Consider the following 15,029-nt stretch of genomic DNA (forward strand, 5'->3'; position numbering starts at 1 on the left):
GGCTGTTAGGAACCAGAGAAAGACGTTACTGTTGGAGGTGTGTGTGTGTGTGTGTGTGTGTGTGTGTGTGTGTGTGTGTGTGTGTGTGTGTTCGTGCGTGGGCTTGTTTTACTATATATTCGTGGGGTCCAAAAAAACGGGGAATACAGTATACTTGTGGGGTCTGCACAGCCTTGTGGAAGGCTGTAAAGTGCTGTTTGAGGGTCAAGACTTGGTTTTAGGATTAGGGTTAGAATAAGGTAATGGTTAGGGTGAGGGTAAGGATTAAGGTTAGGCATTTAGTTGTGATGGTTAAGGTTAGGGTAAGGGGCTAGGGAATGCATTACGTCAACTACGGTCCCCACAAAGATAGTGAAACAAACGTGTGTGTGTGTGTGTGTAAGTGTGAGGGTGTCAGAGGTGAGTACATGCATCTGTTGGAGTTGTGTGTGTGTGTCAGTTCAATTTCAGTTCACTTAATTCAGACATGAAAATATTCCAGATGACACAAGGTGAGGATGAAAAGTGAGAAAGCAAAACTTTTCATAAAGCATGTTAGTGTCCGGATTATTCAGGAGGTGTAAAGAGCCGGAATGAGTTGGGATTTTGGGGCAGGAGAGGAGAATAAGGGGGAAAGAAAGCAAGACACATCTCAAATAATGTCTAGAAGGTGTCAGTTGATTGGGGTTTGTCCGCACGTCATGGAAGAGCATTGAGCTGATTTGCCTTCTTCATGGTTAGTCATCCCTGCTAGGATTCAGAGGAGGAACGGAAAAGGGTTGAAATCATAAAAAAAGGTTTATTGTAGAGATGTTCCGATACCGATACCAGTATTGGTATCAGCTCCGATGCTGCCTAAAACGCTGGTATCGGTATCGGGGAGTACTGGAGTTTATACACCGATCCGATACCACGTAATAAAGCCCTAAAGAAAATCTACGTTAAAGTAGTTTATTTCTTTTCCTTTTTCCGTTATAACTGACTGTCAAACTGCAGAATAAAATAAAGTTCTGCGGCATTCATTGTTTGTGTTAGGTCATGTTTCACAAAGAGTTTAACCTGAGCCAGACCGACAACAAAGATAGAAATCATATCCCATCCATACAGGGATAGTAGCATACAGCTGTTAAAACATAATAAAATGTATGACACACTGGTATCGGATCAGAACTCGGTATCGGCCGATACACAAGTTCAGGTATCGGAATCGGTATCGGGAAGAAAAAATGGTATCGGACCATCTCTAGTTTATTGCCACAGTAAGTTACACTTATGAGGAATCTGGCGACTGGTGCAAACATAAAAGTTTTTCTGAGTAGCTAAAACACAAAATCCCATTCTCTGAACCAAATGCTCAGCGGCCTAAACCCATTTGTCGAATCAATCACTCGTTTGGCAAAACTCTGAACACATTCTCACTCGCTAAAACATCTTTCACGCTGGGATGGGAAGGCGGGCAGCAAAAGTTAAACACAACTACAACACAGTTGTCATCGTTTACACACGACGACGCAAAATTGTACACACACGTTTCTACTGAGGTGATCAAACCACTTGTAGAGAATATAAGCCAGTTCAGAGTGCACAGACGTGACATTCAATATTGTATTACCTGCACTACTTGCAGTGTGCTATTCACTGTAGACCTGCACGATAAATCGTTAGAAAATCACGATCTCGATTCACCCTGTTCACGATTTAATTTTCATATGACTTTGATTTAAAAAAAATTTGGGACATTTTCGGCCTTTATTTATTACAGCTCTCACAAAGTTCAGGGCTTCACCCTCAGCCAATGACAAAGCGCCTTTTAATCACGTGTTTCACTCGTCAGTTCAGGGCTTCACCCTCAGCCAATGACAAAGCGCCTTTTAGTCACGTGTTTCACTCGTCGAGCGAGCGTGGTAGTTCGGAAATAAACCAAATGGATATTGATGTAAACCCAGGTACTAGTGACGAGAATCAGCCAACCGCTCCGTCTCAAACCCAACTCGTTCCGAAAAAAGGCTCGCATTCGGTGGCGTGGAAGTATTTTGGATTCAAGCGAGACGACGTCTGATGTGATTTGCAAGGCATGCTTTGCCCTCGTTGCAGCACCGCAAGGTAACACCACACATCTTTACCAGCACCTCAAACGTCACCGCAAAGTGCAACATGATGAAGCTGTACAAGGCAAGAGGTCCGAAAGACGTTTCAATTAGCCTATTTACAGCCATGTTCACGGCCATATTCAGCGCAGTGCGTTAAACTTCTATTTTTGGTAACCTACTTGAATGGCCAGTTGAATGTTAATTCTATAAAAGGCAAGCAGTTAAAGAGTGTGCTAAGAAATCATTCTGTTTTTGATACTGTACTTAAATTGGCAATTGACAAACTCCATTTCTCTAGAGACTGAAGCTGTAGCTGCAGCATGTTGATTGACATGTTTTAATTTTGTAAAGACATGTTCAAGGAGGTCAGATAGAGCCTGTATCAGGGCCATATTTAGTTCAATGTTATATGTCACTATTTTTGGTAGCCTACTGTACTTAAATGGCCAGTATGTACTTTATTTTCTTTATTCATTGAAGCCTCTATGTTTACAGGCTTGTGGTGATGCACAATGTGCTATAGGTGCAAAAAAAAACTATGTTTGGTACTGCCAATTTGTTTTGTTTTGTCATGGCAGAGAAATCGTGGCAGAGAATCGCGATATCAATTCTAAGCTAAAAAAAATCGTGATTCATATTTTTCCCTGAATCGTGCGGGCCTAATTCACTGTACAAGTTGTGACATTCATCTCATTGCAAAATGTGTTTACTATATGAAATAAACATCTGTTTTTTCTGTAACTACTTTGTACACGCCCTTGGTACTGTTTTGTCGAATGTTTGAGGTAATGTCTAATGAATGCTCTGTAGTGTTTAGTTATTGACCGGCTGTATGATCTGAAAGCATCGTTTGATTTTGCCGGGGGGGGTGTTAAGAGTCAATATTATTGATATTCCATCCATCCTTTATCTATACCTGCTTTTCCTGTTTATGACAACCATTGTGGTTTACACCTACAGGCAATTTCGAGTCTCCGACTAACCTAACTTGTTGGTATTTGCAGTGTGGAGCACCAGGAGCAGTGTGCAGACAAGAGGACAACTTGTAACCCCCACACAGAAAGGGCTCCAAACGGTGGATTCATAAATCATGAGCTGAACATTGATCACACAGCTCGTATCTCGCCTGTGTAAAAGTCATCAATACGAGATGCAGCTGAACGCCGAGCGTGTTTATCTCGCCCGTCATGGAAGATCGAGAGGGGCGAGTCGGGGCGGTTGTGAATAGATTGAATTGATTGACAAGCGCTGTAGTCAAGGTTATGGCGCGTGCGTGCCGTTTCCACCCGAGCGCGGTGAGATATTGAAAAATCCTATCTGCTCCGTCACCCTGCCTTTTCATTACAGGAGACACAATGACTTCCTTATCTGGTTCAGACACCAACGTAAACACTGCGATGTGCTAAGACACACTGAAGGTGTGTGTGTATGTGCATGCGTGCGTGGAAACCAAACTAGGAAAATAACAGGCGTTTCAAAATGCCCTACAAATTTAAAATTTCACAGCCATGAAATTAAAAATTAGCAGATAGAAAGCCCTCCGATGATAAGGAGTCATCTTTGGTTGGATTCACATTTTTGATCAAAATCGATGTCGAAAAATCCACGCATGAATGCGATTTGTGTTCCCTGGGGTCCGCTGCGGGAAACCCTATCAGCAGGGAATCTTTCCAGTGCATTCTGGGTAACAAAAAAGGGGCATTTTGTGATCACAAAACAAGCAGGAACGCAGCCTGAAGCAGGAGGAACTGTTGGCATCTAGGGAAGTTAACGCCCGACGCAAAACCTCTGCAGCAACACCAAGTCAACCAGCCAGTTAAAAAAAAGGTGGCTCAACTCTTGTTGTTACAACAGCCTCTAGTTTCCATCAGTGGGAACGATGGGCAAAATAAATAGTCAATACACAAAAATAAGGTTGAATAAGGCAGAAAAGAGTTTGAATATGCCCCTAAAAATCTGATTAAATGAGGCAAAAGCGAGTACAGAGGGGAAATGTGTGTGTGTGCTGTATGTGTAGCATTCATACGTGTGTGTGTGGGTGTGTGTGTGTGTGTGTGTGTGTGTGTATGCATGTCAGTGTATGTATCTATAGATATGTGTATGTTTCAGACCACCAGGTAGCGATCCATTTTTAGCGCCCCATTGTCCCCGTTCTGTCCTTGTATCCACACCAAGCCATCTATTACTGTTAATACACACGCACGCACACACACGCACACACGCACGCCACAAACGCACGCACGCACGCGCACGGCGGGTGTCTTACACATTAGCCACGATGCTAGCCGACCTCTGGCCGTCCTTCGGTGACGCTGCTAAACTATTACAGATGCTCTGCTTTATTCTCCCTGCCATGTGATTAATGTGGAGGGCGGAGGGACGTGAGGAGGAGGCGCAATGAAGGAGGGCGATGGAGGGAGGAGAAGACGTGACGAGGGAAAGAGAGAGAGAGAGAGGAGAAGGAGAAGGGAGGAAGCAGGAAGCAGGAAGCCCTGCAGCCTGACAGATAGGGATGCAACTAACGATTATTGTCATCGTCGATTAATCCGCCCGTTCTTTTCTCGATTAATCGATTAGTTGTACTTGAAATGTCAACATTTTTATAAGAAAATGACTCAAACTGATTAATTGATTATCAAAATAGTTGGCGATTTACTTAATAGTTGACAACTAATCAATTCATGTTTTGCAGCTCTACTGAGACACTGTTTCAGTCAGAAGCCCCACCCCCCCCCCCGACTGAGACTAAATCTCCTCCATTGGATGGCCCGGGTGATTCATTACATTCATGCCTAATTAGAAACCCTATTAAAGCATCAAGGACTGGGCTAGTACAGTTCATAGATGGATGGATGGAGGATGGGTGGATGGATGGATGGATGGATGGGTGGGTGGGTGGAGGGAAGGCCATAGGAGATAAGCAGTTGGGGGAATGGAGCTTTTGCCCTTTGGGTGAGACAAGGGATGCAATTTATGGCTGTGCTTTAGGATGGAGCTTACTCCTCTTTCCCTCCTTTCTTTCGCTGTTGTTCTTCTTCTTCTCTCCTCCGTCCTCTCTCCATCATTCTCCTCCCGCCCTCCCTCTGCATTTACAAACCTCACGGCCCTTTTTGCACGGAGCGCGATTTTCAACAGTGATTAACTCGCAGGTCATTGAATATGAAACACACGCGCATGCACGCACACACACACACACACACACACACACACACACACACACACACACACACACACACACACACACACACACACAGATTCCTTCTGTTTTCATTGGTGATAAGATTCAGGTGGCAACAGCTACATGGCAACGTCACAACAATAGAGAGATGAAGTCCCTCCCTTTCCGGTGGACCACCATGGGACCTTATTTCGGACAAAATACGTACGGCAGTTTACGGTGAGAGATGATACTGTTTAAGTTGAAACATGAATATCACACTTTTTTGTCAATTTAAAAGATCATATTGCAAGTCAAGAAAGTACGTGTGTTTGTAGTGAAAAGACGTAGTTAAAGTGATGGTTCGGAGTAATTTACCCTAGGGTCCTTTGTACCATGACCTCGAGCCAAACACCCCCCCAGAAGCTTTTTTCACCTGGGTCTATCACTGGGCGAGTTAGCGTAGAGTAGCGTTAGCCGCTGAGTAGCTTAGCGCGGGGCTAATGGACCCACGTTTGTATCTCTTAAATGACCTCACTAATAATGCCCGAAATGATACCAAAGGTCTAAACTAGTATATATAGGTTATGCGCTCATAAAACGATGGATTGGAAAGTTTGTAAGTACACCAGAAGTTTATGAACACTTGCCGGCTCTCTTCTGCTCTTTGCTGTTGCTACCTGCAGTTAGACGAGTGCTTAGGGACATCTACAAATTACTACACCGAAAAGAGATACAACAAAAATATGTATTAATTTAATGATTAAATAAGGTAATGTCTCCAAACTTACCTCAATTATTACTTGTCTTACTTTAAAAAATAAGTTAAATAAAAAAATATTTTTGTTGCATCTCTTTTCGGTGTTGTAATTTGTAGACGGTCCCTAAGCACTCGTCTCACAGCAGCAACAACAGCAGAGAGCAGAAGCCAGCAGGCAAGTGTTATTTACATAAACTTCTGGTGTACTTACAAACTTTCCAATCCATCGTTTTATGAGAGCATAACCTATATATACTAGTGTAGACCTTTGGTATCATTTCGGGCATTATTAGTGGGGTCATTTAAGAGATACAAACGTGGGTCCATTAGCCCCGCGCTAAGCTACTCAGCGGCTAACGCTACTCTACGCTAACTCTCCCAATGTTCGACCCAGGTGAAAAAAGCTTCTGGGGGGGTGTTTGGCTCGAGGTCATGGTGCAAAGGACCCTAGGGTGAATTACTCCGAACCATCACTTTAAGCCACACACCCAAAAGTCGCTTCAGTGACGTCTTACTGAAGCTACGACATGAACATGAAAACGAATGAACTGAACATCTTACAGATGTTTGATGTGTGTTGAAGGCGATCTGGGCTTGGTGGAGCTGCCCATGACATCGGGGCGACAGCCCTGGCCTCGTGGGTCAGGGGGGGTCTCTGCCCTGTCACTGACACATAATTCATCTTCATGCCATGCAGGGCTTGTACTTCCAGGACAAATTCACACTGGCTCAGCATCATCTTGTTAGCCTGGATGCCAGCCGAGTATGACCATGTCAGGCTATCATCTTGTCCCTTTTGTCGTGTGAAAATGTATCAAAATAACTGAAGGAATTGTCTTAAATTTCCACCAGCTAAATATTAATACTGCAACAATTACAGCAGCATTTTTTTTTGCATTTCGGTGCGGTTTATTCATGATGCTTTTTTGATCAACACGTTCTCATTCAATGTGATATTGTACGAAAAATGTATGCACACCAAAGCGTGTGATATCCTACGAAATTAGGAGACTGCATGCTGGTCACGTGACGGCGGGTGGTCACGTGATGCCGAGTGGCAGTTGCTCGCTGTTTAAGCCGCCACAGAGCTTCGTTACGTCGGCTACAGACCTTCGTTGTATCAGCAGTAGTTGTTGGTTCAGTTACCCGAAAATAGGTGGCTTTTAGCCGGGGAGAAAGCATGGAGAGCTGCCGGTCGTTTCGGCGGACATTACGGTTACATTTAGTTCACAAAATATGTCGCGGCGAAAGTTAACATTAGGCACCACAACGACCAGTTAAGATCAGGAAATAGATCGTAATTTGGATTAAAACACTCCAAAGAAAGACGCATTTCCTGGGTAAAAGGCTTTAGTTTTCCCTCCGCTCTCGGCTTGAAAGTCCCGTATCTCAACGCCCACCAATCCTCCCCGACCTCCTCCCTTCGCTTCTTCTCATACAGAGGCCGTCAATAAAAACATGTGGAATTCTTACGAATTACAGTGCTTAACTTTTCGTAGCTTTTCGAACGAACGGTTCGTGAGAACAGGCTGTTTTGATAAAGCCCCTGGAATGATTGAGGGAAAAGAGGAGTGAACAATATCAAGAAAAGAGGAGCAAAAGGAAATTGGGCGAGGGACAGGACGGAAAAATGGAAGAAGACAGGAAGTCAAGTAGAGAGATGGGAAAAGAAGGGAAAGACAAAGCTGAATATCCGGATAAAAAAGAGAAAGCAAGAGGCAGAGATAAAGACAAAAGAAGAGAATGGAAACGAGATAGGAAGCATTAAATAAAAAGGTGATGCGAGAGAAATATGTTTTTTTTAAAAAGGACCGAAAAAATGTAAAGTTGAGACAAATCGTCTGTAAAAAGGAACCCGAGTGATGGAGGGAGGAAAAGAGATGGAAGGGAGAGAAGACAGAGAGCAAGAGGACCCCTTAGCTCACTCATCCATCATGCTTTCCTCTCCCGATTGAAGCATTTATATCGCTGCCTCTGCTGATGTGATTAATCGAGCAGATTAGCAGGAAGCTGAAAGCAAACTGCATCAGGCCTGCTATCCTCCGCCATCTCCTCTGCAAATATTACCCTTGGATACTTGTTTTAGAGACCCGCATTTACATAAAACATGATTCGGAAAGGTGTCAGCCCCAACTAACGGCGGCATCAGTCTCTCCTGAACGAGGCCGCAGGAGGAATTCCTCGGCTTGCGTTTTGCTTCATGATTTCCCCGCCAGAAGCAATTCCAGCCGAGCGGTTGGGGAAGGAAACATATTATAAATTTGCCTTTGCTGATCCATTTTCTGGTGGATTCATTTCACGCCGTCCTTCGCCCCCCCCCCCCCCTCCATGTTCTCCCCTCTGCATCTCTCCTCCATTAGGGCCATTTGAGGCTTTTTAGGAGGTTTCAGTATCAATCTGTCAGCGGTGAGTGGATTCTGGGGAGCTGAGAGGAATGTTTGAGTAGATTGGTCTGCTATTTCAAAAAACAGATACTAATATTTTAGCTGGAGCTGCTCATAGTATTATGTGTAAATGTTCATTTTATTTTAATTTGTGATGGGTTACAGTCAGGGTTGGGAGGGTTCCTGTGACCTGTTAAAAAATGTAGTAAGTAACCTAATCAAAGTTTTACAATATTTAAGTAACGTTAATTGATTTTTCCGTTACTTTTTGATTTAAATGTTTGTTATAATTGTTTATATTATTATTATTATAATTTTTTTCCACGTAATGCCGCTACATGTATTCCGTTCCTCCCTAAGCCTGGTAAGACTGATATCAGCTGGGATGGACTATATACCCGAGAATATGGCTAAAATCCATCCCGAGTGACCACTTGTGATTGGATTTTGCAACCCAGTCTAAATTTGATTTTATCTGTGACACACACGTGTGCCTAGTCATCCAGTGAAGAGGACAGAGGAGGCTATTTGGCCTGATGGGAGAAGCAAATCAACCGTAACCGCACACTTAAAAAGTAGGTGGTTCTTAGTGTGGTAAGAAAAACGCGTTCAAAGGTCAGACGAATCATCCACCTCGCTCGGTAGTGCTGTAACATTTCATAAGCGTATAAGAGAATGCCAAGATCGAAGCCAAAACCTCATTAAAGTCAAAAAGGTGCATTACAGTAGAAGAACCTGTTTATCTTCAAATATGGACAGCAAACACAAGTAATCAGCTTTTCAGACAGATTGTTGTGAAACACTAGTGGAACAAGCGTCCTGATAATATGGCAGGCCGAGACCTTTCGTTGTATTTATTCGTTCATTCATGTAGGTTCAGTCACTGTAACAAAAGTAAATAGCAGTAAAACATGCTGTCAACATTGCACAGTCAGTCAGTGCACACAGTGACTCCCAGCAGAGATTCTGCATATACTCTACAGAAATATTACATGAACAGAGCAATTTTTTGGAAGTACGGGCAGGGTCTATTTGTGCATCATTTCTTATGCAATTTGAATACAATGTCGTCTTCGATTCTCCATCCAGTGATCCAGCCGTCCATCCCTGCTTTTCTCTCTCTCCTCCATTTGTTTGTACTGGAGTCCCTGGTTGCATTAATGCATGGTGTGTTAATGTCTCTCGCTCATCAGGCTGCTGACCTGGAATGATTATCCACATGATCTGCTGCACCGTTCCTTTCTCTCTCTCTCTACTTACATTCTCTTTCAGTTTCAGCATTTGATCTGAAAAACATTCCAGGGAAGCCACGACACCTTTTGCTTCATGCATTAAATCTGATGTTTAAATGTCAGTTAGGGTTGACTTCAGCTTAATGAAGGGTTACATTTAGCCTTTTAATGTCAGATGGGCAAAATGAAAACAGTTTTCATGCTAGCCCTCCACAGAAACACTACCATAACCATAGCTTTTATAAATAGTTTGTAATTTCACATTAAAATAATCTTAAATTCAATTGAAAGGATAAGCCTGGTGATATATGTTTGTTACTGTCAACAAATCCCATAAAACGATTAAAACCACATTGTTAAAATATTTTGGTCTTTTCATTGACATAAAGTTCACGAATATTTAGCTTAATTTTCAATAAAGGCTTAGTCATTTCCTAAATCAGCTGGTCACTGTAGATTTAATCAAGCGCTACTAAAACAGGAGGAAATGTGGAGTGCATTTGTTGGGGACTATTTTTAGCTGTGGATGAATCCACATTTGGTGCTCTAGTGAGTATTTGTGGCTGCAGGACGGGGGATAAAGTCAAAATAAACTACAGTGTGTGTGTGTTCATAATGAAGGAACATGTCAGCCAGAGCAACAGTGTGGCTCACTGATGTGTTTTCAATAGTTTTTGGACAATAATGGAGCGCCATGGCGCTCAGCGCCGTTAAATTGTACAGGGCACAGGAGTTTTCTACCCTGGAAGTCATTGTAAACAAACACTGTGATTGGGTTTATTAATCCGTTCTGTAGAAATACACAGGGTGTGATTTGTGATGAAAGCAGAGAAATTAGCAAAGCGCGGTTTCAACACATCGCTTTCATTGCACTATGTGGCGAAAACAAAAGACTTTCACCCAGGAAACGCTTGTTCATTCCTCGGGAGTGTTTGAACCCAAAACGCAATCTTCTTCCTAAACTATAGTCGTTTTGGTGCCTAAACTTGACTGTCAGCGCCACATGACGCTCACTTTTTCTGGCTGAACTCCACTACCACGGCCCCTGTGTCTGTAGCCGGCTCGCAGTCACCTGTTGGCAGTTAAACAACTGCCGCTGGTAGCCTAGCTGCTCAGATTTTTATCCTTCAATCGCACTATAGACTGTTCACGTTACAGCGCTTTACTTAGTTTAAAATACCTCTATTTGAGATATAGTATGGTCTCTTGGTGAAGTAGCATTGATCGCTTTGAAGGGGGGGGGATACATTTTGTCCCCCTCCGGGGGACAGTTTAATACAGTTCTGTTTTCTATAAAGTGATAGTGTTTGTCACTGCATTTCCACTTGATGTTCATTCAACATCAAGTGGAAATGAACTGAAGTTACAGTATCAGTAAGTGCTTGAGTGCAAAAAGGTCAGTTCTTTATAGTGTTGTAAAAACACGGAGAGCCTTCATGTTTGAACTAATCCAGTGGCTTTTAAGAACATAATAAGGGCAAGAGGTCAATGCATTTCCTCAGCCAACAGGCAACCACATAAATATGGATATTAACGAAAAGAACTGCGAAGTAATATGGTAATTTGGCTCCAGTGAGTTCTATTCAGGACATAAGTGTCATCAGAATACATGCTGGATGAAAACAATGAGGGCTTCCACTCTGTTAATTAAGGCCCTGTTCTTCTAATCAGGACATCACCTGTCAATCAGGAGGTTGAGTTCAGGCCTGGGGAGATCACTGATCGCTCTCTTATATGCCTTTGTTCTCAAAGCTGCCGAACAAGCCTGTGAGAGCAAGATGTTTAGAGCAAACCAGCATGTAGAGTCCGCCCCCTGCCGAAAAACTCCTAATCACAGCTAACGAGCTGATTATAGTCGATCAATCACGAAGTCGGTGTGCTAATAAGGCTCTGAAATACTTAACAGCGGGATGGCGTGTACAGTCGCAGGAAGAAGGGGTCACATCTCTCAGGCCACTTCTCAAATATACATCTCTTTTTTTCCCAGAAGGCCGAGGTGGTTGTTGAGGTGAAGGAGAAGTGGGACAGTCGTCAGGCTTTAGAAGCTTTCTACCTCAAGGCTAAATGTTCTTCTTTTTTTTCTTTGTTACTATGATACTGGATGGGATTTCTCATGTAGGCGAGTTATTTTTGATGCTTCTGACAGAAGTGATTGCACTCCAGAACAGATAATTCCTCACAAATAATTCATTTGAATGAAAACCTTTCTTGATCCAAAAATACTAATTTGCATTCGGTGCCCTGAAGACGCACTGACAGTCGCGATTGAAATGGAGGCGAGAGGCAGTAATGTTCGACTTCCCTTTGATTTCTAAAGGGGCTCTCTGTTTTTCAGTCTGGAGAGCTTGTCTGTGTTAAACAAGCGAGCTGCTGCCAGGCGGGCCTATCCTTCAAGGATGAGTGGCGCTATTGATCTGATCACTCTGCAGTTGTTTCTCTCGCCCAGCAGGGGGGGGTGTCACTCTGCCTGGATGCTTGAAAGACCTGGCTCCTCCTCTCCTCCCTCTCACAGGGCTGCGGTATCCATTTATTTGACGCCCTCTCGCTCTGTCTTTCTAATTAGACACACTTCTGGAGCAGGTAGCCTCAGTCCGATTGCTCCCTCTGTTTCTCTCTCTGACTTGTTCTCTCCGGACTATCAGTGTCACTAACGAATCAATAATGCATCAGAGTGGAAACCACAGAAATCAGCACAACTGGGACTGCCCCAACTGCTGCTGCAGCTACCTGCACTGCAACAACAGCTTAAACTCCAACACTGAAGATACAAGCCAAAGTGCAGCACATTTCAGCCAAGGAATCAGATCGATTAGACACAGACGCTTCCCCGAAAAACTTGACGATTGCTTCCAGAAATCACAGAACTAGTTGGCCATCCTTCTAGTTTCCTTCAACTCTTATATACTATATGTGCTCTCACTACTTCAAAGAACACTTTAAAAGCATCACACGTGCATCTTACAGTTGCATAAAAGCCATAAAACCCTCAAGGGCATCTTCCCTCAGATTATAGAGACTTCAAACTGTACTCAGCTGCACCTCGGAGCTATTCATCGCTGCTGTGGCCATAATCACAGTAAACAAATCCCTCCGGGGAAATATTGCTCTAATCCAATCCTTCCTACCATCCTAACACAATTAGCATACGAAATTGAAGACGTGTGCTAACCATGCTGGTAATTCCCATAAAACATGACTAGCTGTGGCGTACACTACAGTGTGTCCTTGCTAATGCCATGAAAGATTGTTAAGGGTTCTTGCTGTTTGTAATTTCCTTCCTTGATGAGGAAAACCTTTCAGACAGCACACATGTATTGGTAATCCAACACATAAGACATAATCCCCTCGAGAAGTGTCACTGTTGTAGTTGTAATAGCAGTGTGGAGGCGATGAGGGTGTTATTGCTGTAGTAAAATACATTTCTGAAGCACTTTCCATAAATTTAATAGTGCAACAAAGTTTTGCAAATAAGTTTGGACCAGACCATGTCTTGATTGACTAGACTTTGATCCAAGTCATTGATTGCATTAATTATCCTGCATTTGTCTAGCACTAAAGCCTTCTTCAGGCTGTAGCTGACAGACCAATGAACATCTGGATAAGTGCCTCTGTTTGGCAGTCACACCTTTTGTGCCCAGGTTTAACACACTCCAGCAGTAACCGGGGTAGCGAATAACCGGTTTATGCCAGTTCTACCCGTATACATGAGCGGGGAAGAATGGGGAGAATGACCGGAGTAACTCTACCTTCGGTACAGTAGGTGGCGCTCTGCCAGCGCACAACGCTTTTAGAATTACACAGACCGATCACTAAATTAGTAAAATTTAACAACTAAATGTTTTGTGTACACATTCTTGTCACAGCGTAGGACAGCACAGCCAGATGACTTTAACGTTATCTGTAACACGTGTCGGGCGGAATTAGCAAGCTAACTTTGTTAGCTAACTAACAGTAATGTTAGCCAACGGCCGCAGGGGGGGCTGCTCGGTCCCTACACTGTTTTGCGGAGACACAGCGTTGACAGCCCCGGGGATGGACAATCTGTCTAGCCATCGCCCGATGTCCGCTGCTGCCTCGGCGGGGAGTAAAACAGACGGACCGCAGTGCTCTTGGCTACCGATGGCCTGCTGATTCGGGTAACGCTGTTTTGTTGTATGGTGTCATAGCAACGAGTTCGACTCGCAGCACGCTGGCGGATCATGTCTGGTTCAAAAACCACTCCAGGAGTGGGGAGAGCAGTTGAAGCAGCAGTCGTTTAAACCGGTTACAGCCCGGTTAAGGTGTATACATGAGGAATAAGCCGGTTACTGAAGGAGTTCTCTAACTCTGTTAACCGGGTTATGAGAATTCAGATTTTAACCAGGGTAAGGTGTGCACATGGTGTTTGAGAAATCAGGATATTGCCTTAACCTGGTGGAAAGAATATAATTGTTTTTTTTAAAACTGCTTGTAAACGCACTGACAGATCGCTACAGTAAGTCAAGCTTACTTGTTGAAGGTGCGTTGTGCTGTTAAAGTCTTTGTTACATTATGACAAACTTTTATTCATGTTGGTGCATTTTGCTGGCATTGTTCTGGACCTTTGAATTCATATGAGTATTCTTTCACCGGAAACCATTGTCATTTGACAATTACACAAAAGATAATTAGATTGAAAACGCTGACGAAGCAATGAAGCTTTCTCACCTAATTATCTCTCTCTCTCTCTCTCTCTCTCTCTCTCTGCTATCTATGTACACATTACCTAAAGCACTTGCAGCCTTGCGGCACTTGAACATGGAACTAAATGTTGAGGTTTCTCCCTGATCTGCCGTTGCTTGGAATGTACCTTTTTTTTGCGTCTGCCAAATTACTAAATGTAATGTACAAAGGAAATTAGTGTTTGCCAGCTAAAACACATGGTTTAAGGTTAGGCATACTGTTATGGTTATGTTTAGAAAAAGAAAACAAACGCAAACATCCACAGAAAGCCTTTAACGTGACGCGAACACCGAATGTATTACACACCCATCCACCACCACGACCCCCACACCACTACTTTCCATTTCCAGGACACATTACCTCTGGCATTGACAATGAACGTTGGCATTGGATGTCAATTGTGCATTGCCATTTAATCAAATATGAATTCCTTAGTGTACTGTGCTGGCTCGGTCCAATGTCGGTAATAATTTAATCGGGAACGTTTGTTTCACTGGACAATAAAACATGTCCTGCTACCGTGTTGTCGTGTACCACAGTCGTGCTGCTCCATTGCCTTCCTCTCCACCTGGTCCTTTGTTTTTGGACAAAGAGAGGCAAGTAGGCAGTGGACAGAGGCACTGCGGCTGCCCCTGTGGGGCGGTTTACATGAGCTGCAGGCCAGCAGTGAGGCTTTCCTCTGCGGCGAGCTGGAACCTGACTGATAGCCCTCTCAGAGATGTAATG

General features: G+C 43.5%; 1 protein-coding gene across 3 annotated transcripts in view; it reads right to left on the bottom strand.

The window, feature by feature from the left end:
* Positions 1–15,029, bottom strand: part of glra1 (glycine receptor, alpha 1) — a 141,867-nt gene that overhangs the window by 6,397 nt on the left and 120,441 nt on the right. The window lies entirely within an intron of this gene.

This window comes from Perca fluviatilis, chromosome 10 (assembly GCF_010015445.1).
Source record: "Perca fluviatilis chromosome 10, GENO_Pfluv_1.0, whole genome shotgun sequence".
Lineage (NCBI taxonomy): Eukaryota > Metazoa > Chordata > Actinopteri > Perciformes > Percidae > Perca > Perca fluviatilis.